This window comes from Cupressus sempervirens, chromosome 8 (assembly GCF_028749045.1).
Source record: "Cupressus sempervirens isolate cs-2001-9-10 chromosome 8, ASM2874904v1, whole genome shotgun sequence".
Taxonomy (NCBI): Eukaryota; Viridiplantae; Streptophyta; class Pinopsida; order Cupressales; family Cupressaceae; genus Cupressus; species Cupressus sempervirens.
Genome location: NC_143125.1, coordinates 552924767 through 552949721, shown reverse-complemented (window position 1 = coordinate 552949721; position 24955 = coordinate 552924767).

Below are 24955 nucleotides of genomic sequence, written 5' to 3'. Positions count from 1 at the left end.
CCAAGATAGAATAAATGAACTGAAAAAAAAAAACAAAATGAAATAGTACCACTCACACCACATATAAATAGCAATGATAACTTCATTAACTCAACACGACATATGATATCTATTCTTCAAGCACCTCCACAATTCACAACAACATTCAAGAGGTCAATGAAATAATTTTGACAACGCATTGATGCATTATTGGTAGTCATAACATGTAGCATATGTAAGGAATGATACACAGGAATGTCCATAAAAAAAAAATTTGCTGACATTAAATGCTGTTGATAGTTCTTAGAGAAAGAAATACATCAATTCTCTCTACAAAACAACATGGACCCAGGAATACAACCTAATGTCCTAAAAATACTCACCAACATCGAATAAATGTTAATTGCTAGAGTGAACCCAGTATTACAAGTCACACATGCAAGAGGAGGACAATATAAATATACTAGTCATACAATAAGCTTCCCCCAGGAAGTTTCAAGCATTACACGACTTTTACCAAGAAAACTACAAGATCTTGACCTTGTTATAATACGCAGAACTAATCTACAAGGAAACAATTACGATTGTTATGTCAACAAAAAAATGTTTTAAATGCATTACTATACAAAATAAGAAATGATCCATACTACAAAAATATTGAAATAGATCATTATGCCCTGAACTTGTTGCCAGAAACAACAACTGATATATCATACATGATTCAAAACTTACCTATCCAATGTCAGAATACTCAAGCAACAAATGATAATGAGACAACCCTTATTGATGACATGGACCTACAACATACTACATCATTCATTCCAAAATTACCTAATGGAGAACGTGAGTTATATACCATTAAGATACTCTTAGGTTTCACAATGAAACAACCAAAAATTCTACCATGGCCAAAAATTTATAACTCACCAATAAATGAGTACAACACTGAAGGGTTGTTAACCATGGTTTTCCCCACACTATTTCCAACTAGATGTGCACTACCACTTCAAACTAGAACTAAACAATTTTTCATGAATGAATATGCTTTGCACTTATTGAGATACTATGACAATAGGTTTGGAAAACATGTACGATTTCGCTACTACATTTACAATTTAATTATGTGACACCACAGCCAACAAACAACAGCTCTGTTCCTCAAATCCAAAATTCATGAACAAGTCTCAAAAACAATTCAAACTCTCTGCAAAAATCTACAAAATGTCCCTGAAAATCAATTGGCCAATCAACTCATGCGATTTGGAACTTCATTTAGAGGAACAAGAGCATTTTGGACCAAAATTCGATCAGACCTAACAACGATGATAGACCAACTAGGGACACCAACACTATTTTTTACCTTGAGTTCAGCTGACACAAAGTGGGCAAATTTACATTCATTATTCCTACAAAATACAAGTCCTATAATACAAAACTCAAGAAAACACTTGATAGATAACATTATTCAAAATTCACATATTACATCGCTATACATTCATCAAAGATTCACAGTCTTTCGTGAAGAAGTCATAGAAAAACAATCCATACCATCATCAAATAATAAAAGAGACTTCACACAATGTCAAACAAAAACCATTGAACATTGTTTTGCATCATCAATAAACCAAGATAGAATAAATGAACTGAAAAAAAAAACAAAATGAAATAGTACCACTCACACCACATATAAATAGCAATGATAACTTCATTAACTCAACACGACATATGATATCTATTCTTCAAGCACCTCCACAATTCACAACAACATTCAAGAGGTCAATGAAATAATTTCGACAACGCATTGATGCATTATTGGTAGTCATAACATGTAGCATATGTAAGGAATGATACACAGGAATGTCCATAAAAAAAAAATTTGCTGACATTAAATGCTGTCGATAGTTCTTAGAGAAAGAAATACATCAATTCTCTCTACAAAACAACATGGACCCAGGAATACAACCTAATGTCCTAAAAATACTCACCAACATCGAATAAATGTTAATTGCTAGAGTGAACCCAGTATTACAAGTCACACATGCAAGAGGAGGACAATATAAATATACTAGTCATACAATAAGCTTCCCCCAGGAAGTTTCAAGCATTACACGACTTTTACCAAGAAAACTACAAGATCTTGACCTTGTTATAATACGCAGAACTAATCTACAAGGAAACAATTACGATTGTTATGTCAACAAAAAAATGTTTTAAATGCATTACTATACAAAATAAGAAATGATCCATACTACAAAAATATTGAAATAGATCATTATGCCCTGAACTTGTTGCCAGAAACAACAACTGATATATCATACATGATTCAAAACTTACCTATCCAATGTCAGAATACTCAAGCAACAAATGATAATGAGACAACCCTTATTGATGACATGGACCTACAACATACTACATCATTCATTCCAAAATTACCTAATGGAGAACGTGAGTTATATACCATTAAGACACTCTTAGGTTTCACAATGAAACAACCAAAAATTCTACCATGGCCAAAAATTTATAACTCACCAATAAATGAGTACAACACTGAAGGGTTGTTAACCATGGTTTTCCCCACACTATTTCCAACTAGATGTGCACTACCACTTCAAACTAGAACTAAACAATTTTTCATGAATGAATATGCTTTGCACTTATTGAGATACTATGACAATAGGTTTGGAAAACATGTACGATTTCGCTACTACATTTACAATTTAATTATGTGACACCACAGCCAACAAACAACAGCTCTGTTCCTCAAATCCAACATTCATGAACAAGTCTCAAAAACAATTCAAACTCTCTGCAAAAATCTACAAAATGTCCCTGAAAATCAATTGGCCAATCAACTCATGCGATTTGGAACTTCATTTAGAGGAACAAGAGCATTTTGGACCAAAATTCGATCAGACCTAACAACGATGATAGACCAACTAGGGACACCAACACTATTTTTTACCTTGAGTTCAGCTGACACAAAGTGGGCAAATTTACATTCATTATTCCTACAAAATACAAGTCCTATAATACAAAACTCAAGAAAACACTTGATAGATAACATTATTCAAAATTCACATATTACATCGCTATACATTCATCAAAGATTCACAGTCTTTCATGAAGAAGTCATAGAAAAACTATTACAAGCAACAGATTATTGGTATAGGTATGAGTGGCAACATTGACGATCTGGTCATGTACACGGATTTATATGGCTTCCAAATGTACCTAATATGGACACATTAGATTGGAGTAACAAACATGAAATAGACACTGCCAAAAAATTCTCTGATAACTATGTCTTAGTGTGGAATCCACATGATCAAATAGAAACACAAAATAGATCACATCATACACCAAACGATGATCCATGCACACTCAACACTCCACAAATCTTATCATTATATCCTCTCTATGATTATGAATAGATAGTAAATACGGTACAAAGACATACAAAATGCACGGATCAAACATGTTTACGAAAATGAGGAAACACAATAGAATGTCGCTACAAAGCTCCATGGAAAGAGCAACCAACATCTACAATGACTTGTGATAATGACAAAAAAATCACTTACAATCCAACGAGAAATGATGATCTCCTAAACATCCATAATCCACAAATGCTTAAAATTTGGTGAGCTAATGTTGATTACCAACCAATCATGTCTCAAAAAGTACTTCTCAATTACATCTCAAAATATGCTTCCAAAGTAGAGAAAAAATCAAAGAGTTACAATACATATTACAAAACATAGAAAATGTAAGCTAAACAAATGATGATGCATTGCTCACATATCAAAGGTTCATGATGGGAATCATTGTAGATCATGATATTGGGGCTCAAGAAACATGTCATATGCTTCAAAAATTGCCCCTTGTAATTTGCAATCATTCATTTATTTCATTGAATGTAAGCAAAAAATGCCTTCATTGAATCAATAATTCAAACAATGAAGAAGAACTAGGTAATACTTATATCCAATCATAAATACAGTACTCCATAGAGATAGACTCATTATCACTCATTCACACAGCCTAAATGTACACGTTCTCAAAAAATCAAAAACAAGGTCAATGGCAAAAGAGAAAAACCAATGCAATCGTTAATGTCTAGCCCCTATTCAAGAGTATTCCAAATGAAACTGATGAAAACTTTGAAACATTTTGTTGAAGTAAACTCTTACTATACAAACCCTTTCATAATATCCTAACAAATATTGGCATTACAATTGAGCAAATAATATCAAACTGGAAAATGCTACGTAGTAATAATTACTCTCCTTGGCATGTAACAAGAATTGAAAACACACCAACAAATGAAGAAAATGATAGCACCGAAATTGATGAGCATGAAATTGACCAACAAATAGACCTATATGTGATGCAGGAGCATCTTGCATCCAAAATAAAGGGGAGACATGTAGAATGTAAAAAAAAAAATTAATAAAAAAAAAAAAACAAAAAATCTCCGGAGGAGAGAGAAAGTGACGAAAATTAGAGGAGAAATAATAAAAAATAAAAAGGAGAAAAGAAAGGAAAAGAGGATTTTTATTTTCGAGGTGCATAGGTGGCATAAATAGAAAAATAATAAAAAAAGTTGTCATTACATTAATCGAGGTGTGTAGGTGGCATCATAGAAGCTTGTGGAAAGTTTCTTAAATCTTGCATTTAATATTTGTTGTGATCCATAAAGGAAATGTAATTTTCTAATTAGGCCACATGGTGGTGCTTAGTTGTAATTCTAGAAGGTTATGGAAGTTTTAGAAGGTTGTGGATATTGTGTAGGAGGAATTCTAGAAGGTTGTGGATAAGCCATGCATGGGGTGGTAAGTACCTATTTAAGCAAGGCATATGAGCATTTCTAATCAAGTTTGAGAAGTAGAAGCTAGAAGGTGTGAATACTTCAAGGTGTGAAAGCTCTAAAGGTGTAGCTCTTGAAGTAGAAATTCTTGGTGTAGCTCTTGGTGTGCTCTTATTTGGGATTTCTCTTATGTTGAAGAATTTGTAAACTTCTTTTTGAAGAAGTCATATCTATCATATCATCTTGTGGGTGTTGTAAGGATTTTCAAGTATAATAAAATTGCTTGTGGAGCATTTTTTTTTATTTCTCTTGGTCTCCATATTGTTGCTTTCTTGATTGTGAGTGGGTAAGGGTGGTGTGGCCCTTTATCAAGTGGTATCAGAGTGGGAGTTCCTAAGTGTGTGGACAGATCACCGAACGTGAGGCAATTTACACCAAGATTTGCAAAGAAGGTTGATCTTGTGGCTGATTGATCTTTTAGATTGGTGGATTTGTTTAGGGTTTGCTAAATTTTTGGAAGATGCCTCCAAGAAGATTGGACCCCAAGGAAAATGATGACCTTAGTGAAGCGATGGAAGAAAAAATCTTAGAGAAGATAAGAGCAGAGGTCAAATCAAAAATTACATTGATAAAGAGTGACATGATTGTTGAAATTGTGAGTGCTTTGGGTGGTGTACCTAGGCATGTGGGTACTGAAGACAGATATGACGAAGTTGCTGAAGACTTTGAAGCTACTAGTGTGGATAGAAGTGATCATGAGGAGAGGCCTATTGGAATTAGGGCTAGTCAGTTTGCTCGACTTGGATCTCAGTTGAAGTTGAAGCATAAGATGGAGGTTTCTAATTTTTTAGGTACTTTGAATCCTGAAGATCTAATTGATTGGATTGGTGAATTAGAGGACTACTTTGAGCTTGAGGGTATTGAAGATCCATTGAGAGTAAGGTTGGCACAAACTAAGTTGAAGGGACATGCTGCTCTTTGGTGGAAGGAACTGCAAAGAGACAGAGAAGAGGAAGGTGAAATGAAGATCACTAGATGGAAATTGATGGTGACTAAGTTAAAGGCAAAGTTCATTCTGGCTAATTATGAACTTGAATTATTTAAGAGGTTGCAGAATCTGAAATAGAAGGATATGATTGTGAAGGATTACACTGAGGAGTTCTACAAGTTGACTATTCAGTTTGGGCATAGAGAATTTTCAAAGGAGAAGGTAGCACGGTATATTAATGGTTTGAGATTCAATATTCAAGATGAGGTTGGTATGCTGAATATTTCCACAGTTGAGGATGCTTATCAGTATGCTTTGAGAGCAAAGGAGAAGCTAAAGAGGAAGAATCAAGGTAGTTCCTGAGGGAAGGAGAAGCAGGATCGTTTAGTACAAGCTAAACCAAAAGTAGAAGGCGAACCAAAACCTATGGAACAAAGAAGAAGGGCAGAAGGAGGTGTATTTAGAGGTAATTGTTTCAAGTGTGGTCAAGAAGGGCATAGATCTTTTGAATGTTCTATTGGTAGGATAGCTACTATTGTGAATGAGGTTGAAGTCCAGGAAAATCAGCCTGAGGAAGGAGAAAGTTTGTTGGCTCGGCGAGTACTAATGGGTAAGAAGACATTGGATTCTTGTCAGAGGACTAGTTTGTTCAAAACTTGTTGTAAGTCTGGTGGGAAAGTTTGCAAGGTGATTATAGATAGTGGTAGTACTGATAACCTTGTTGCTGAGGAGATGGTTCAAAAACTTGGTTTGAAGAGATTGAGACATCCTTGTCCTTATAGGATTGGCTGGTTGCAAGGTGAGCATGCTTTGGAAGTGAGAGAGCAATGTCTTGTTGATTTTCAGATTGGGCAGTACAAGGATCAAGTATTGTGTGATATTGTGGATATGAACAGTTGTCATGTGTTACTTGGTAGACCTTGGTAGTATGATTGCAGGGCTATGCATGATTTTGTTAGGAATGTGTTTACTATTGAGAAAGATGGTAGGAAGTTTTCCTTGATTCCTTTGCAGAATGAAGTGCTCAGTAGGAGAAACCTGAGTGTTGGCAGTCGAGTTGAGTTGGCAGATTTTGAGAAGATTGAAAATTAGCATGGGAAGCAGACCTATAGAACACCTATGGTGGATGTAAAGGAGAAGAAGAAAAACAAAGGAAAGAGTGTGCAAGTTGAAGATTTGGAGGACATATATGTGAAGAACCAGTTTGGGATTTATGTACTGAATCTCGAAAGATGTTCTTCCAGCTATTAGAACATCTTTTTAGACCTGGGGAGTCTGATGCAGGAGCATCTTGCATCCAAAATAAAGGGGAGACATGTTGAATGTAAAATTTAAAATTTAAAAAAACAAAAAAAAAAAAAATTGGAGGAGAGAGAATTTGACAAAAATTAGAGGAGAAATAATTAAAAATAAAAAGGAGAAAAGAAAGGAAAAGAGGATTTTTATTTTCGAGGTGCATAGGTGGCATAAATAGAAAAATAAAATAAAATAGTTGTCATTACATTAATCGAGGTGTGTAGGTGGCATCTTAGAAGCTTGTGGAAAGTTTCTTAAACCTTGCATTCCCACATAAAAAACAAGAACCTTTTGGTGGCCTTTCTATCATCCTCATTGGTGATTTAGGACAACTACCACCAGTTCTAGACAAGCCAATATATGCCTCAAATTCAACAGCAATAATGTTATGGCAAACATTCACTACTATAATTACATTGGACACAATTTTTTGACAAGGACAAACCCAATCCCAACAACAATTTTGAAAAATCCTACAAAATATTCAAAATGCAAAACCACTAAAAGATGATTGGGACATACTAATGACTCGAACAAACAACTCCTTAACTCCCAAACAAAAAGAATATTTTGATAAAGCCACACATCTATTTGCAACTAATGAATTTGTGAAACTACATAACAAAAAAATGCTCAAACAACTGAACCTCCCAATAGCACTTAGTTCTGCAAGAGTTGCTACACAAAAATCATATGAACACAATGAAAATGATCAACTTTAGCAAGAGGTCCTACTCTGCATCAGCCAACAAATCATGTTAACAAAAAACCTATGGTCACAAGCTAGACTTCTCAATGGATCACTTGGACAAATAACATCAATCATCTATGATACAAATTCAAACCCTCCAGATCTACCAAAATATGTTGTTAATTTTAAAAATTACATTGGGATACACATAACCCAAACAATGTACCCATTACTCTAATTACCTGAAGAAATCGTATACAATTGCCATTGGCTATGGCTTGGGCCATTAGAATACACAAATCCCAAGGACTCACACTAGAAAAGGCTACAATAGACATTGGAAAAAAAGAAAGATAGGGATTGACATTTACAACAATATCGAGAGTCAAATTTATTGATGGCCTTCAGATTCAACCACCATTCTCTTTTGAAAGATACTGTAAAATGCAAAATATTTTTTACACACTTGCCAGAAAGAAGGAAGAAGCACGCCTATAGCTACTATTGCCACGTCAGCAAACAACACACTCTAAACCATAGAAACATTAACCAAAAAAGGTAACAAAAAAAATTATATTTATCATTTCTAAAAATTCTCAACAAATTTTTTTAAAAATAAAATTACTACACACATTTTATTCACTTTAGTTTCTAACAAAAAATATACTTATCATGCAGGTACAAAACATATCAGAATTCAAACACAACATATGTGGAATACAACAATCATTCCATAAAATCTACCAATGGCAAAAGTAAGTAAGTATATCCATTTCCAATTATTTCTTTCACTAAAATAGTTTCCATTATCCAACTATACTTTTCAACAACAAATATTTGATGCCACATTCAATTGAAAACAAATTCATCTGACATAATATGATTCTAATGTTTGTTTGCAGATCAAAGTATACTACTTCAACTATATGACATCGCCTTTCTAAATGGATCGCATGTGCTACATCAACACAAGCTTCAACACTACCAGCATATTTTTATTTTTTAAAGTTTTGCAGAGCCTCCTCCCAAGATGATTTCTAATTCTTTTTCTCCATTACATTACTATTACTAATGTTCACATTATCAATTCTGTTGGGTGATGCGACGTGCTCCCCTGCCCATAGGTGGTTAATTATGTGGTGTTCCATGTTCACTAACAGTCATGGCTTTTGGTGCAACGGAAAATGGGCCCAACAATTGGTATCAGAGCCTGGTTTTGGCTTGGTCATGGGTTCAAATCACCCCGGTGCCTTCCCGACCCGCGTAAGCACCTGGTATGCGCATTGAGGGGGGGATTGTTGGGTGATGCGACGTGCTCCCCTGCCCATAGGTGGTTAATTATGTGGTGTTCCATGTTCACTAACAGTCATGGCTTTTGGTGCAATGGCAAATGGGCCCAACAAATTCTTCATACATTTTACAATTACTTTTTTCACTCTCTTAATTCAATGAGCCATGAATTTAATATTACAATTTAGTCCCTCTAGCAATCTCTTGTTTTCAACATGACATTCAATCATTTCATTGGTTTTGATTTTTTATTATAAGAAAACATTGCGGTATGAAATAAGTTCTTCTTTCACCTTCTTAGAGAAAATTATCAACTTCTCACTATGTATTCATACCTTTGATATCATTTTAATTGCTCCTAATTTAATAGACATAATTAAAATTCCTATCAATACCAAATACCATGTTCTATTATTCTATGACTGTAAGTTAATGCCAACTTTCTTCCATTATCCATTATGATATTCTTTCCAAAAATACACCTATTGGCTAATCATTGCACGCACATAAATGTATAACTGATAGTTATAATGATAGGGAGAAGGTCCCGACAGTTTGAAAATTTTATATCATTTTTTATCTTATCAAAGTTTACCTCTTAATGATAGCTCATACCGTGCTAAAGAAAGAATAATACTATATTTAATATAAAAATAATAATAACCCTCAATGATTTCTTGAGAGTTGGGAAGCTTTCTTCTTTCAAGTTTTTAATTTTTAATTTTTTAATTTTTTTTTAATCATCATCATCATCGTAGAGTCATTAAACTTACTACAATGCCAGCTATTATCATATGTTTGCCATGAAAAATACTACATGGCCATCATACTTTAGTTGTGCAAGCAAATAGTACTTGCATAAGTTATTTGACTCCAAAGTAAGTATGTTTTATATAAATTAATATAAATTTGATAAAGTACGTTGTAAAATGTTTTATTTATATAAATCAATTTTATTAATAAAATTATAATTTTATATAGGTGTATTATCATTTGTTTGGTCTAATTAATTTAATTTTTAGTAGTCAATTCATTTTTATTATTACTGACTATCTAAATCAATTATTTGGAAATTTCATAAAAAAATTTGGTTCACGTTTTGGTTGATATGAATATAAATTGCAAAAAAAAAATTCAAGTAATAAATGAATATCGATATCTAGTTTTAGAAAACTACCTAAAATCTTAAGAAATAGAGCTTTAATTTCCGTTATCTACTCCTAGAAAGCATACAAGATAGATAAATTTTGTTTATAACAACATCAACTAACATGGTAGAAAAATGGACAAGACATGAACACCATTATCTAAGCTTAAATAGAAATCCTCCAGCTACACCATGAATAGAATCCTTATCCTCACTATCCTCATTTCTCACATAAATCTTCATGTCCTTCTTTTCTCTTTGTTGGTAGACAAGCTGACCATTACTTGCTTCTCTCCCTCATCCTAGTCTTATTATCTTCATTACCTTCATGAAAATCAAGAACTTTTCACTTTGAGATGTTCTAAAGGAAACTTACTAACTAATTGAGTTTATATACAATGTTTTTATTGAAATATTTATCTTTAAGTTATGCTAACTAGGGTGACCAAACCGTCACCACATAAATAATAAGAAATAGACAATGTTATTCTCTTAAGATGGTAATGAAAAGATTAGGGGAAGATATCTAATAGTAAATTGGGGTCCAATAATTGTTCAATATTCATTATAGTGACCCCCCAATAATAAATAACCCTAAATAGCAATACATATATAAAATTAACCTCAAAATAATTTAGACCCACAATACATGTTTAATATTATATAGGGGAAGATACCTAGTTAGCGACTATAGCTAATTTCACATGTTTAATTGGGGTACCAACCAATGTCAATATTATCTATTTTCTCTTGTAGTACTCATTTACGACATAACTACTTAAAGCTAGGTTTTGACTTCTGATCAAGAATGTAAATTGAACAACTAATTTTGGAGTTCTTAGTGTCTAGTATTGGACGACACATTTTGACCACTTTTGATCTATAGGCATGCAACAACTTTTATAAAATAGATCATTATTGACCAAAAAAAAAAGGTTTAAAAAAAAAACAAAAAAAATTGAGACATTAGCTTTAAGAGTTGAATCTTATACACATCACAAGTTTTGACATTAATAAACTTGTTCTTACACCCCATTAGTGGATGGGCCTCAACCTTTACTTTTTGAATGCATTGGGTGTTCACAAGGAGGTGGTCTATCTTTTACATCAGGTAAAGCAAAAGCTGCGACCTACGTACGTATGCAGGATAATCCATGAAACATGGGGAAAAGGGGCGAATGCTAAAGAATCATTGGTTTAGGAGACTACAATGCATGAAATTTAAGAAAACAAACATTATTAATAATGTTTGCTGAATTGATCTTGGGGATTAAAAAATACGGGCTATGTTCCGATAAATGTTGAAAATTCGTGATGAGATGAGTGAAAATTATAAAGAGGTGAAAAGTGCGTTCCAGGGAAGGTTGAAGTGATCTGATAGGGGGAGGGCCATGCTCCAGTACGCAGATATTCCATCAGGTTTGGGAAAAAAGGGGAATGGGGATGAAGTGTGGTGCTTTACGGGATGCCTATGAATGACGAGATAAGGATGTAATCGACAAGAAAGTAGAAGGAAAGAGACACGTACTACTTATTCATGATGTATGGTGGACTCGCCTCACAGACTATCAAGTGTGATTTAATTGAAACAAAATAAAGAGGAAGTTGTCATTTTTGAAAGAAATATAAGTGTCCTTTAAATATAAAAATAAATGAATAATTGATTTATCATTATTAAATGTATAATATTAATTAAATCAATAAAAGATATGAAAATAAAAGTTTATTATTAAAAGAAAATTGTTGTTTTTAATTGTAGAGGAAGAAAATTAGTCTTATATCTTTGTTTCATGACATATAAGAATATGTGTCTCCAATATAACATATTGGAAAAATAAGTGTCTTATAAATACAAAAATAAATGAATAATTATTTTATCATAATTAAATGTATAATATAAATTAAATCATTAATAGATATGAAAATAAAAGTTTATTATTAAAAGAAAATTGTTATTTTTAATTGTAGAGGAAGAAAATTAGTCTTATATTTTTATTTTCATGGAAAAATAATAATATCTGTCTCCAATATGATATATTCAATTATGTAATTTATTAGTAATTTTGTTTAAAAAATTAATAATAATTTTTTTCTATTAGATATAAGAGAATAAAAAATGAACCAAGAGTCACCAGTGTTTCATCACGAAAGTACAAAAGGAGGCAAAGCCTCACTACGACGGAATAAAATCAGCTATACATAAAAAGAGAGGCAAGAAGGAACAACAATCTAGCTGAGAACATCATAGTGAATATCGCCCCAGACAGTCCATCCTAAGGGACCCTCCATCCAAACAATACTTTTGTGCTCTTGTATCTGCATTAGCATAAAAAGTTCATCTTTTCTAGCAATCCCATTTTCTCTGATTTCTTAATAATAAATTTGACTAAAAAATTATATAATTGACAATAAACTAATACATACATACATACATATATGTATGTATGTATGTATGTAGATATATTATATATATGTATGTATATGTGTGTGTGTGTACACACACACACACACACAAAATGTTTTGAATTAGTGATAAGAAGGGTTTGTGCTTTTATATGATAAAGTTTATAAGTGAATTATTATGAACGTATTTTTATAAGGATATTGTGTTGAAAGAGGTTGAAATACTATAATATGGGTTTTGATAGTCTATTTGAAAATATGAATTAATTATAAAGTGTCTGGCTAAAGTTACTTCATACAATCTATATGTTTGAGATTTATTTATTTAGATGATTTTGACGAGGGAAATGAGACTCTAGGTATTTTGGTCTGATCATATTTGACACATGAATTATGCTTTTAGAGTGCAATTAATAACAATGACATCATATAATGTTGAATCAATCTTTTCATGCACCTTTTAAGAAATTTAATTTTGAGTATGACCTTGATAAGTTTTGCATGTTGAGAATGCAAATTTTGTATTTTAAATATTTATTTATTTATGTTGTGTTGCCTCTCTCTCTCTCTCTCTCACACACACACACACACATGTTGGATACAATCATTCAATTTTATGTTGTCTTTGATGTTACAAAAATGTCAAGCATATGATGAGTAAATTAGTGTATGCCAAGATGACTCATGAGCTAAAGGATGTTACAGTGTTAACCAAGACACACATACCCACACACACACACACACACATGTTGGATACAATCATTCAATTTTATGTTGTCTTTGATGTTACAAAAATGTCAAGCATATGATGAGTAAATTAGTGTATGCCAAGCTGACTCATGAGCCAAAGGATGTTACAGTGTTAACCAAGTTGGGTGTCGAAGAAAAGTTGCAAGGAACAAATGTTAACTGAGCTCACTTTGTTACCAAAGGAAGTTCACAGAATGATAGTGTCTATTGAGTTTGCTTAGTACCCAAAGGAAAGTTGGATTGAGCGAGTGTTAATCGAGCTCACTTAGCTACCAAAGGATTTTTGAAGAAAGTTTTGTGAGTTAGTGTCTATTGAGTAGGGTTAACTAACACAAAATTTTCTTAAAGAAAAAATATTGAATTTGAAAAATTTGTTTTTAAAGTCTAGCTAACTTAAGGAATCAATTTTGATTATTTGAGAGTGTCTTCAAGTCAACATAACAAAGTAATTGATATAAGTGCAAGGTCAACTTGTAGGATTTAATGTAAGAATATGGAAGAGAAGAAGATGAGAAGAGGAAGTGAATTTGAAGGATAATAGAGTATCCTAAATTGGTAGAGAAGCAAAGATTAATCTGATCAAGGAAGATCAAGTGTTCAATGAGCAAGAATTGAGATCTAAAATCAACAAAGATAATTTTGCATTAGCAATTAGGTCATATTACTCTTACTCTCTAACAATTGTATAAGTGAATCAAATCTCTAAATAGAGTTGGCTTAATTTTTATTTCCTAAATCCTCTAAGAAGGTGGCATTTCTATTTGAAGTGTCTAAAGACCTCTAACAAGGCCACTCCTAACAGGGTGATCAAATCCTCTAACAGGGTCACACCTAATAGTGTATAAATTCCAACCTTTAACAAGGTTGGCTCTTAACAAAGCTCACTTTAGAAGAGTGAAAATAAGTAATTAGTTGCAATTGTTGGTTGCCCAAATTAGGTTTCCATGTTAAATCTTGGTGCATCTTGTGTTTATGTTATTTACTTTCTATTTCTACAACTAAGTTAGTTTATCACACAAACCATCTAAAGAAGTAATATTTAGGTGCTTACTGAGTTAAAACAATTACTAGTGTTAAATGAGTACCAAGATTATTTTTAGTTTTAGAAAAGTTTGGTTTTGACTTATATTGACATCTAAGGGATTTGGGATTTATTTTTGTAGTAACTTATTCAGCCCTCCCCTCTCAGTTACTCCTCTTATATTTCCAACAATTGGTATTAGATCTTTTGGTGCTTACAGTGAAGGTTTCAAGGACCTAAGTTAAAGCTTAGGATGTCTTTTAGAAGAGAGTATCTCAAGTTGAACAAAGATAACTTCAACGCATGGCAAGACCTCATGAGACTACATTTGGAAACCATTAGAGACCTAGGCCTAATGTACCTCCAGATGATAAGTATGTTGCACCTTAGGAACCTTTGACCATGGATGAGATTGTGGAAAAGATAAATCATAACATCATGATGATTGAAATTGCTTCTTTACTTAATTATGTTGAACTTGATGAAGCCAAATATTGTGGTACTATTTATGAGACATAGTTCAAACTGGAAGACATCTATGTTAGAGATAACAATGTAATGAGAGGTAAGGTAGAAAGTCTTAGAGGTCAATTTGATCAAATGAAGATGAGACAAGATGAAAACATTACACATTATTGTCATAGAATCAAAGATAGTGTGAGTGCAATCAGTCTCAAGTGGAAAAATTAAAGATAGAAACACTAGTCAAAAAGGTACTTAGAACTCTTCTTCCTATTTATGCAATCAGAGTTTTAGCAATTCAAGAGATGAGATTTGATTCCAAAAATGTTATATCTTTGGATGCACTAGTGGGAAGATTGACAAATTTTGAGTTAGATAACTATGTTAACTATGTTCCTAACTCTAGTATGATTGAGTCTGCTTTTCAAGATAAGATATCACTCAAGAAGAAAGATGCAAAATCTTAAGGCAAGAAGTCTAAAAGTGAAGACAAAGATAGTTCTAATGAAGATCTTGAAGTCGTTGAAGCATTTCTTGCAAGGAGATTTCCCAAAGGTAAAGGAAAGTATAAAGGAAAAATTCCTTTGATTTTATTTTCTTGTGAAAAGGCTAGTCAATTGTTGCAAGGTGTCCAAATAGAGAAAACAAAAAAGTCAAGAAGCATGACAAGTACAAAGGTAAGAAGGATTACAAAAGCAATAGAAAATACAAGGGTAAAGGTAAGAAGTCTTTCTATATTGCTAAAGATTCTAAAAGTAGTGATGAGGATGAAATGGTTTACATTATTATTACATATGAATTAGATGATGAGAATGATAAGATGACACTTATTTCACATGTTAGCAAAAATGATACATGGATCATGATAGTGGTTGTTCATACCACATGACTAGTGATAAATCTAAATCCGAGCACTTAGAACACTATGATGGTGGAAGTCTCAGATTTGGAAATGATAAACCTTGTTATGTGAAGTGAAAAGGATGTATTTCTTTAACTAATGAACTTAGATGTGATAATTATTATTGGGTTAAAGGACACAAGTATAATCTACTTAGTGTGGCACAATTGAATAACATTGGATTCAAGGTAGAACTTGTGAACATGAAAGCCAAGCTGCTAGATGGAAAAGGAAATCTATTTGGGACTGACAGTCATACAAAGAGGTAAGCTATTCTATTTAGATCTAACTAAAATGTGATGTTTTATAACTCAATCAGATGAAAGTTGGCTATGGCATAAAAGGTTATTTCATGTGAACTTTGCTAACCTGGTGAGCATAAGTAAGAACAAAAGAGTGAGAGGCATTCTAAGCCTAAAGAAACTAGATAGAGGTATGTGTAAAAATTATCAAATTGCAAAGATGGGAAAGACTAGTTTCAATAGCAAGAACTATCATTTAGAAGAAGCTTTGGAGCTAGTTCATATAGATCTATGTGGACCCATTAGCACATAAAGATACTATGGAGATAAGTACTTTATATTTTTTATTGATGATTATTCTAAACAAGATGACTATTATGTACTTAAAAGAAAAATATGAATTTTTTCAAGAGTTCAAATGGTATTTAGCTAGAGTTGAGAAAGAGACATGAAAGAAACTCAAATGCTTAAGATCAAATAGAGGAAGTGAATTCATTTCTAATGAGTTCAATGTATTTTGTAATGAAAGAGGAATCAAAAGAAATGTATCTACAACTGGTACACCTTTATAGAATGGCATAGAAAAAATAAGAAGTAGATCAATCATGGACTATGAAAGAACCTTGGTGATAGAGAAAAATGTTGCAATCAAATACTAGAAAGAAGAAATCAATATTGTAGTTCATACATTGAATATATTTTAGTTAAATAAGGACACGAATAAGACACCTTATGAACTATGGTATGGCTATAATCCTAATGTTGGTTATTTCAAAGTATTTGGAAGCAAGTGTTATATCTTGAAAGAGTCAAGGAAAGGAAAATTTGATGTAAAAAGTGATGAAGGCATATTCCTAGGTTATTCCAGTAAGAGAAAAGCATTCAAACATTTGAATCTATCTACTCATAAAGTTATGGAAAGTGCACATTTGAAGATTGACGAGCTGTCATAATAGAGTATAGAGAAGTGCAGTAAAGAACCTAAAAAATTATGGAAGTTTTGTGTATTATGAACCTGATACATTTCCTAATATCCAAGAAAACACAATTGGAGGTCAGCAATCTTCATCTCCCGAGTCACAAAAATCTCTAGTATAATCCAAGTTGCAACTAGTGCAACCCGAGTTGTAGTCTAAAGGACCTTAGTCACTAGAAGGACCTGAGTCACACATAGTTAAATCAGAGAAATAAGATCATTTTCAGAATGGTGAACCTAGTGAGACAAGCTCTATATCTAGAATGAAGGAGCCTAGACTTGCTAGATATGTCAGGAGGCATCATGCACCTAAGAAAATGATTAGAGATAAGTCAAAAGGTACAATGACAAGGAACCAATTGAAAGGTGAATTCTTTCTTACTAGATTTGATCCCAGAGCTATTAAAGATGCTTTGGATAATGAAAGTTGGATTGAAGTTGTGAATGAAGAGATTGAACAAATTGAAAGGAACAAAAATTGGACTCTTGTTCCTAGACCCAAGGACAAAAATATAAATGGTACAAAATGGGTATTCAAAAACAAGTTGAATGAAAATGGAGAAGTTTCAGAAAACAAAGCAAGATTATTATGCAAAGGTTATTCTCAAGAAGGTATTGATTATGGTGAAAAAATTTCTCCTCATGCAAGATTAGAAGCTATAAGGACACTACTTGCATATGCTTCTCACAAAGGATTTAAGGTATATGAGATTAATGTGAAATCAACATTTCTGAATGGAATCTTGGAAGAGGAAGTCTACATAGAGCAACCTAAAGATTTTATAGATACTAACAAAAGGGATATGGTCTATCGATTACATAAATCTTTGTATGGTCTAAAACAAGCCCCTAGAGCATGGTATAAAATATTACATAATAATTCGATAAAGATTGGTTTTCAAAGGACTAACAATAATAACAACCTATACATCAAAGAAAGACCAAACAAGAAGATTGTTTGGCAAAAATATTTGTGGATGATACATTATTTATTCGAAATTATGACTTATGTAAATATTTTTTAGAGGAAATGAGAAAGGAATTTGAAATGTCAATGTTTGGAGAGATCAAATTCTTTGATGGCTTGCAGATTCAATAGATGAAGAATGGTATCTACATTACTCAATGTAAATACATCAAGGAGATACTAAAGAAATTTGTAATGGAATATTCATGACTAGTTGGAACATTGATGTCTATTGGACATAAGATTTCCAAAGATGGTGATTCCAAGGAGGTAGACCAAAGTACATACAAATTAATGATTAGAAAAATTTAATATGTAGTTCACACCAAACCTGATATAGCATTAGCAATTGGTATGGTGGAAAGATTCTCAATAAGTCTTAAGGAAAATGATGTGATGGAAACCAAAAGAATCATGAGATATTTGAAAGGTATTGAAGATTATGGTCTATGGTAGATAGGGAAGGAAGAAAATTTGAATTGAAAGCATTCACTGATGTAGAGTAGGCATGAAGTGTTGATAACAAGAAGAGAACTAGTGGAAGAGAATTCTCTCTTGGAAAGAGGCTAATAAATTAGACAAGTAAGAAGTAAAATAATATTTCTCAGTCTACAATAGAACCAAAATTGTATCTTTCAGTGTATAGAAGAAGCAAAAATATGTTGCAGTAGTAGTCAATTGTTCCAATATTCTTAGGTTCAAGCAACTGGCTAATAGACATGAGGATGGAGATCAAGGATCTAGTCATTATCTTCTATGATAACACCAATGCAATCAAAATATCTAAAAATCTAGTGATGAATACCAAGAAAAAATGCATTGTAATAAAATACCATTTCTTAAGAGGATTAGTGCAAGACAAGTTAGATTGGAATATATGAATACAAAGGAGAAGATTGCAAACATATTCACCAAGCCATTATCTAATGATGCATTCTTGTGTCTAATAGGTAAGCTAGGGGTCATTCCCCCATTTGAAGCTCACTAAATGAAGTTTAGTGATGCATCAACCATAGTATTTTGAAGATCGATCAATTTGATGTAGTGTTGTTAGGGTAGATTGCATATGAATTAGTACATAAGGTACATTGGAAACTACATTGATTATGGTCTTTAGCATAGGATGTCAAAGAGGGAGAGTTTTCTATCATATATTAGAGAAATTTTCCTGAATATTTGAAGCTGTCAAAGAGGGAGAACTTGGTCACAAATCTTCATAGATGATATCAAAGAGGGAGAGTTTGCTATATGAAGAAGAATTTGGAGATAGAGTAATCAAAGATTGATGACATATGGAATTCACATTGATAGATGGAGTTCTCATGGATGAGAATTAGAATGAAATTAAGGATATCATCCTTCTATTATCACTCTAAAATTTCTATGTATCATGGCATATTGTGTTGCCATTAATGCCAAAGAGGGAAATTGTTGGATACAATCATTCAATTATAATCAATGATTGATGACAAAGGGAGTTTAGATTAATGAAGGGAGTTCTCATGGATGACAATCAAAATTAAACTAAAGATATTATCCATATTTCTATTATCACTCTAAAATTTCTGTGTATAATGACATGTTGTGTTTCCATCAATGCACAAGAGGGAGATTGTTGGATACAATCATTTAATTAAATGTTATCTTTGAGGTTACAAAAATGTCAAGCCTTTGATGAGAAAATGAGTGTATGCTATTCTCACTTGGGAGTTGAAGGATGTTATAGTGTTGACCAAGTTCAGAGCAAGTTGCTACTAAGCTCACTCAAGCATTGAAGGGAAGTTATAATGAACAAGTGTTAATCAAACTCACTTGGTTACAAAAGGAAGTGATTCACAGAATGATAGTGTCTACTGAGTTCACTTGGTAGCCAAAGGAAAGTTGGATGGAGAGAGTGTTAACCAAGATCACTTGACTGCCAAAGGATGTCTGAAGAAAGTTTTTTGAGTTAGCATCTACCAAGTGTTAGGATTAACCTCAGACAAAAATAACTATTACATGCAAATATAACCAATACCGAAAAATAATAGATCAAATTGAAGAGAACATAAGACACCAATATTTAACATGGTTCACCCAATTCCTCAGCTATGTCTACCAACAACAAGTCCAATACTATTATTATCCAATGATTATAGTCCACAATCCCTTACAACTCAATACCACCACAAGAAGCTACAATATCACCATTAGATAATGAAATCACTAAACCTAATCCTTTTTATACAAGATTTTGTCACTTAAAAAATTAGGGCTAGAATATGTTGTCCAATAGGAAAAGTAGTAGTCAACATCTTTTACAATATAAGGGAGTGCACCTAGGGTGCTACCTTAGGACCCTGTAGGGGTGTTGCTCCTTGACCCCATCTTGGGAGCACTTCCCCCAAACCTTTGTAGAAATAATATGGGGAAGAATCTATGTTGAGTAAACCTTTGAGTCTAATTAGGCTTCATATCACAACACCGAGTAGGGTTGTTTCTTAAAGATAAAATATTGAATTTGAGGAGTTTGTTTATTAAGTCTAGCTAACATAAGGGATGAATTTTAATTATTTGAGAGTGTACTCAAGATGACTTGACAAAGTAATTGATATAAGCATATGGTCAAGTTGTGGGATTGAATTTAAGAATATGGAAGAGAAGAAGATGAGAAGAGGAATTGAATTTGAAGGATAATAGAGTATCATGAATTTGTAGAGCTGCAAAGATTAATTTAATCAAGGAGGATCAAGTGTTCGAGCAAGAATTTAGATATGAAATTAGAAAAGATAAGTTTGCATTAGCAATCAAGTCACATCATTGTTTCTCTCTAACAATTGTAGAAGTGAATCAAATCTCTTAATAGAGTTGGCGTAACAACCATTTCCTAGATCCTCTAACAAGGCAACATTTCTATTTGAAGTTCTATAGACCTTTAACAAGGCCACTCCTAATAGGGTGATCAAATCCTCTTACAAGGTCATACCTAATAGTGCATTTTGTAACCTTTAATAGGGTTGGCCCCTAGAAAGGTTCACTTTAGAAGAGTAAAAAATAGTAACTAGTTGCAATTGGTGGTTTTGCCAAATTTGGTTTCCACATTAAATCTTGGCATCTCCTATGTTCAAGTTATTTTAGTTTTGTTTCTACAACCAACTTAGTTTATCACACTAAACATCTAAAGAATTAATATTTTAGTTCTTACCGAGTTACAACAATTATTAGTGTTAACCAAGTGACAACAATATTTTCTATTTCAACAGAGTTTGGTTAATTGAGTGACAACATATACATATATACATACAAATCTGCATATAAATAAACACATACACACACGTGCGCACACACAAATATACATAGTTAGAATATTTTAAACAACTGAGAGTGGGGAAAGGGGGGTGAACCAGTTACTTAAGGTCCATAAGTAGCATTTGAACAATCAACCGTTAAACATTCACTATTCTACTTGTTGTAACTCACTCTCTATTTTATATTGATAAACACAATTACTAGTAGTTCACTGTTCTAAGATAACAAACTTAGTTGAATGTAAAACATCACAAAACATTCAACACAAGTTTGACACTAGGACTTAACATGGAAACCAAATTTGGGAAAAAAATACCAACAACATGTCAACATTTTTTCACTCTTTCAGTGTAAGCTTTGTGACGATCCAACCCCGTTAAAGGTTACAATACACACTATTAAATGTGACTTGGTAAGAGGATTTAATCACCTTGTTAGGAGTGGCCTTATTAGGGGACTTTGATCATTCCATTTACAATGTCACATTGGTAAAGGATTTAGATAGACTATTAAGTACTTCAATGACTCTTAGGTCAACCTTTGATTAAATTGACTTCAATAAAAATTATTTACAATTATTAGAAAGAAAATAGTAGGGTTTCATCGATTACATTTACAACTCACTTTTGTAGTTCCAAATCACTATTCGATTCATTTGGTAAATCTTTGATAAGTTCCCATTGTCATCTTTGTCCTTGATTCGCTTGGCAATACTTTAAGTAGTCAATCTTATCCTTCAAAAAATGTAAGCCTTTTGCTCATATTCATTTATTGACTTAAACATCTATTAAGCGTTCCTTTCTCTTTCTTCACTCTCACATTACTACATTTTCCCTTGACTTCATGCCTCCTTAAATAGGTAATTATGGCTTTGCCATTGTTATGATCACCATTGATCTTAGGGGTTATGATACGATTTATCAAGTTCATTCTATCTGCTCATCTTTGTTATTTTTTAGAAACTTCTCATCCATTGAATTTGCTCTTAGGTATTGCACCTAATCCTCTCCTTGAATACATTGGTCCAACTAATCAAGCTTATCTTCAACATGGCTTTCATATCCCAAGAAATCCATTGAGTTAGAAAGAAATCATGATTCCTCAAACACTTCAAATATACTATCACTTGACAATCACTAAGCTCTAACACTCGATCATCACTAAATTTACTTGGTAACTATAGAACTCTTTGCTCAGCATCAACTAGATTGCAAGGTCGATATTGATTCTCGATCAACACAAGATTTTCTTAGCTTTTACTAAAACTTAGTTGACACTAGAATCACTTGGTATTCCTTAATCTTTTACTTTATTTCTTAGTCAAGCTTTACATCAATGATATATCTTGATGTATATTGTAAAGACTTGAGCATCAACATGAGATAAATAGTCACTCTATCTTATCAAAGTCTAACTAATCAAATGTCCATTTTAGTTTCCTTTTCACAACTGAACCTTTCCTGTATGTGCTATTTTTATGAGTAACTTCTTAAATTCTCTTCATCAATCAAATAAATATGACATTTTGATTAGATAGAAACATGTCTCATCAATAGATTTGTATGTATGTATGTGTGTGTGTGTATACACACACACACACACACACACACACACACACACACACACACACACACACACACACACACACACACACATACATACATACATATATAAATACATGGATACATATACATATAAATTTATATATAATATATATTATTAGAAATAGGGATTACTGAGAGGGGTGGGGGGGGGGGAGTGAATCAATAATTTACAATTTTTTGTCACCAACTGGATATTATTACTTACTTTAAACCATGCATAACAAAGCAATAAAGTAATGCTAAACAATAACAATAACAATGCACAAAGATAATTCATAACACTATTTTTTTTAACTAGGGAAACCTCGGCCAAGGGAAAACCCCAATGGGGATGATTTCTACTAGATAAAATACTAATATATATGTTCAGTTGGGATGATACCCACTAGATAATATATTGATATATGTGTTCATTGTTAGAGGATGGACCTTGTTAGGAGTCAATAAGAAAATTCAGTATAAGCAGTCCCTATTAGGAGACTATGAATCCTTATTATATGATTTCAACCCTATTAGGAGTTGTAGTACAATGTATGCAAGAAGAGCCCACTACCCAAACATGGAATTTTAGCTACAAGAAGAGCTCACTACTCAAACAAATAGTTTACTGTTATTTTCTTCTTTCCTTGACTGGTCTCTAATCTTTAGCTTGATCTCATATCATGAGATAGCTCATATGAAACTTTTCATAAATTACTTTCACATATAGTCACAATTCATAATTCACACTTGCACTTCGCTTACATATAATATCAAGATAGCATAGTTCTTATTGCAAGAAGTCCTTTGCATAAATACTATGCCTTTACACAATTTATTGCTGGTTTGGCTAAGAACACAATTCACTTTTCCATGTTAGAGTAAACATCTAGGATGTTAGCCCTAATTAGGCAAGTAGTTGTTTTGTAAACAAAACAATTCTTTCCTTCAATTCCACTATCTTGCATCACCAAAACATGATTATCTCTATTCGACATAGTCCATACTTCTAAGGCTATACACATCATCACCAACATGCATACCTCCATGTAACTTCACTAGTCATAATATGACATCTACAACATGTTATAAACAAAACAATACATTGCAATAAACAAATTCTATACATAGATAATTTTCTTATTACCAAACACTAAGTATCTTTATTTTTGATGTTTCCTATCAGAATGTACATCATGTGTTGCCATTAATGATGATAATTACATATCACTATTAGCCAATTGTCAAAAATCTCCCCCTTTGGCATTAATGGCAACAAAATAGGAAAAATTAGCTAAGTGACAAAAACTTAACTATCAAATAAATATTACATCTATTATAACTTGTTCAACTTAACATATATTCTCCCCCTTATAATATACTTTGCACTTTTACAATCTTCACATTTATTTCTCCCTATTGTATCTTTCCCAACAATCTCTACTTTTGTCATGTATACAATTTTCACATCTCTCCCCCTTTGACATCAATAACAAAGGTCAAAATGTCAAGATAGTATCCAAAAACCATCAAAATTGTTGTCCTTCTTTATGCTAAAATAATCTTCATACAATCATCAAAGCTAGTCTTCAGATTGTCCATATCTTTGTTCCATGTCTCTTTGGTAGATTTAGCTAATGTGAGAACTGCACATAGAGCATATGATGCAACCCCGACTGCATTGATATTTGAGAACAAAAAGTTTGAATATGTGTCCTTTGTCTTGACACATTCTAGTAAGGTATGTGCATGATCATGGTGTACCAAACTATGGCCTTAAGTGGCAGTGAAAAATCACCAAATCAGGTTTATGTCAACTTGACACATAATTTTGAAGTGGTTATAAACTTTATATCAAAAAGTTGTAAAAAAATAATCTGTAAGAAATTGAATGTAGTTTCTAAACTACTAGGCCTTATCAGGAGAAAAAAATAATTAATTGGTCAAAAGTTTGAATTTTAATGCAGTACTAAGAAAATTTTAAGGCGAAAATAAAAAGTAGGTGTATGTCTGACCACCTTAATCAAAATCAAATCATAATATTTTTTTAATATAATTATAGATATGAAAAGTAGACTCATGCTCGGATGTGACGCATATTTTTTGGTATTTTTATTCTAAATAAATAATTAACTATGAATTTTCTACCAAAACTTTTTCAAAA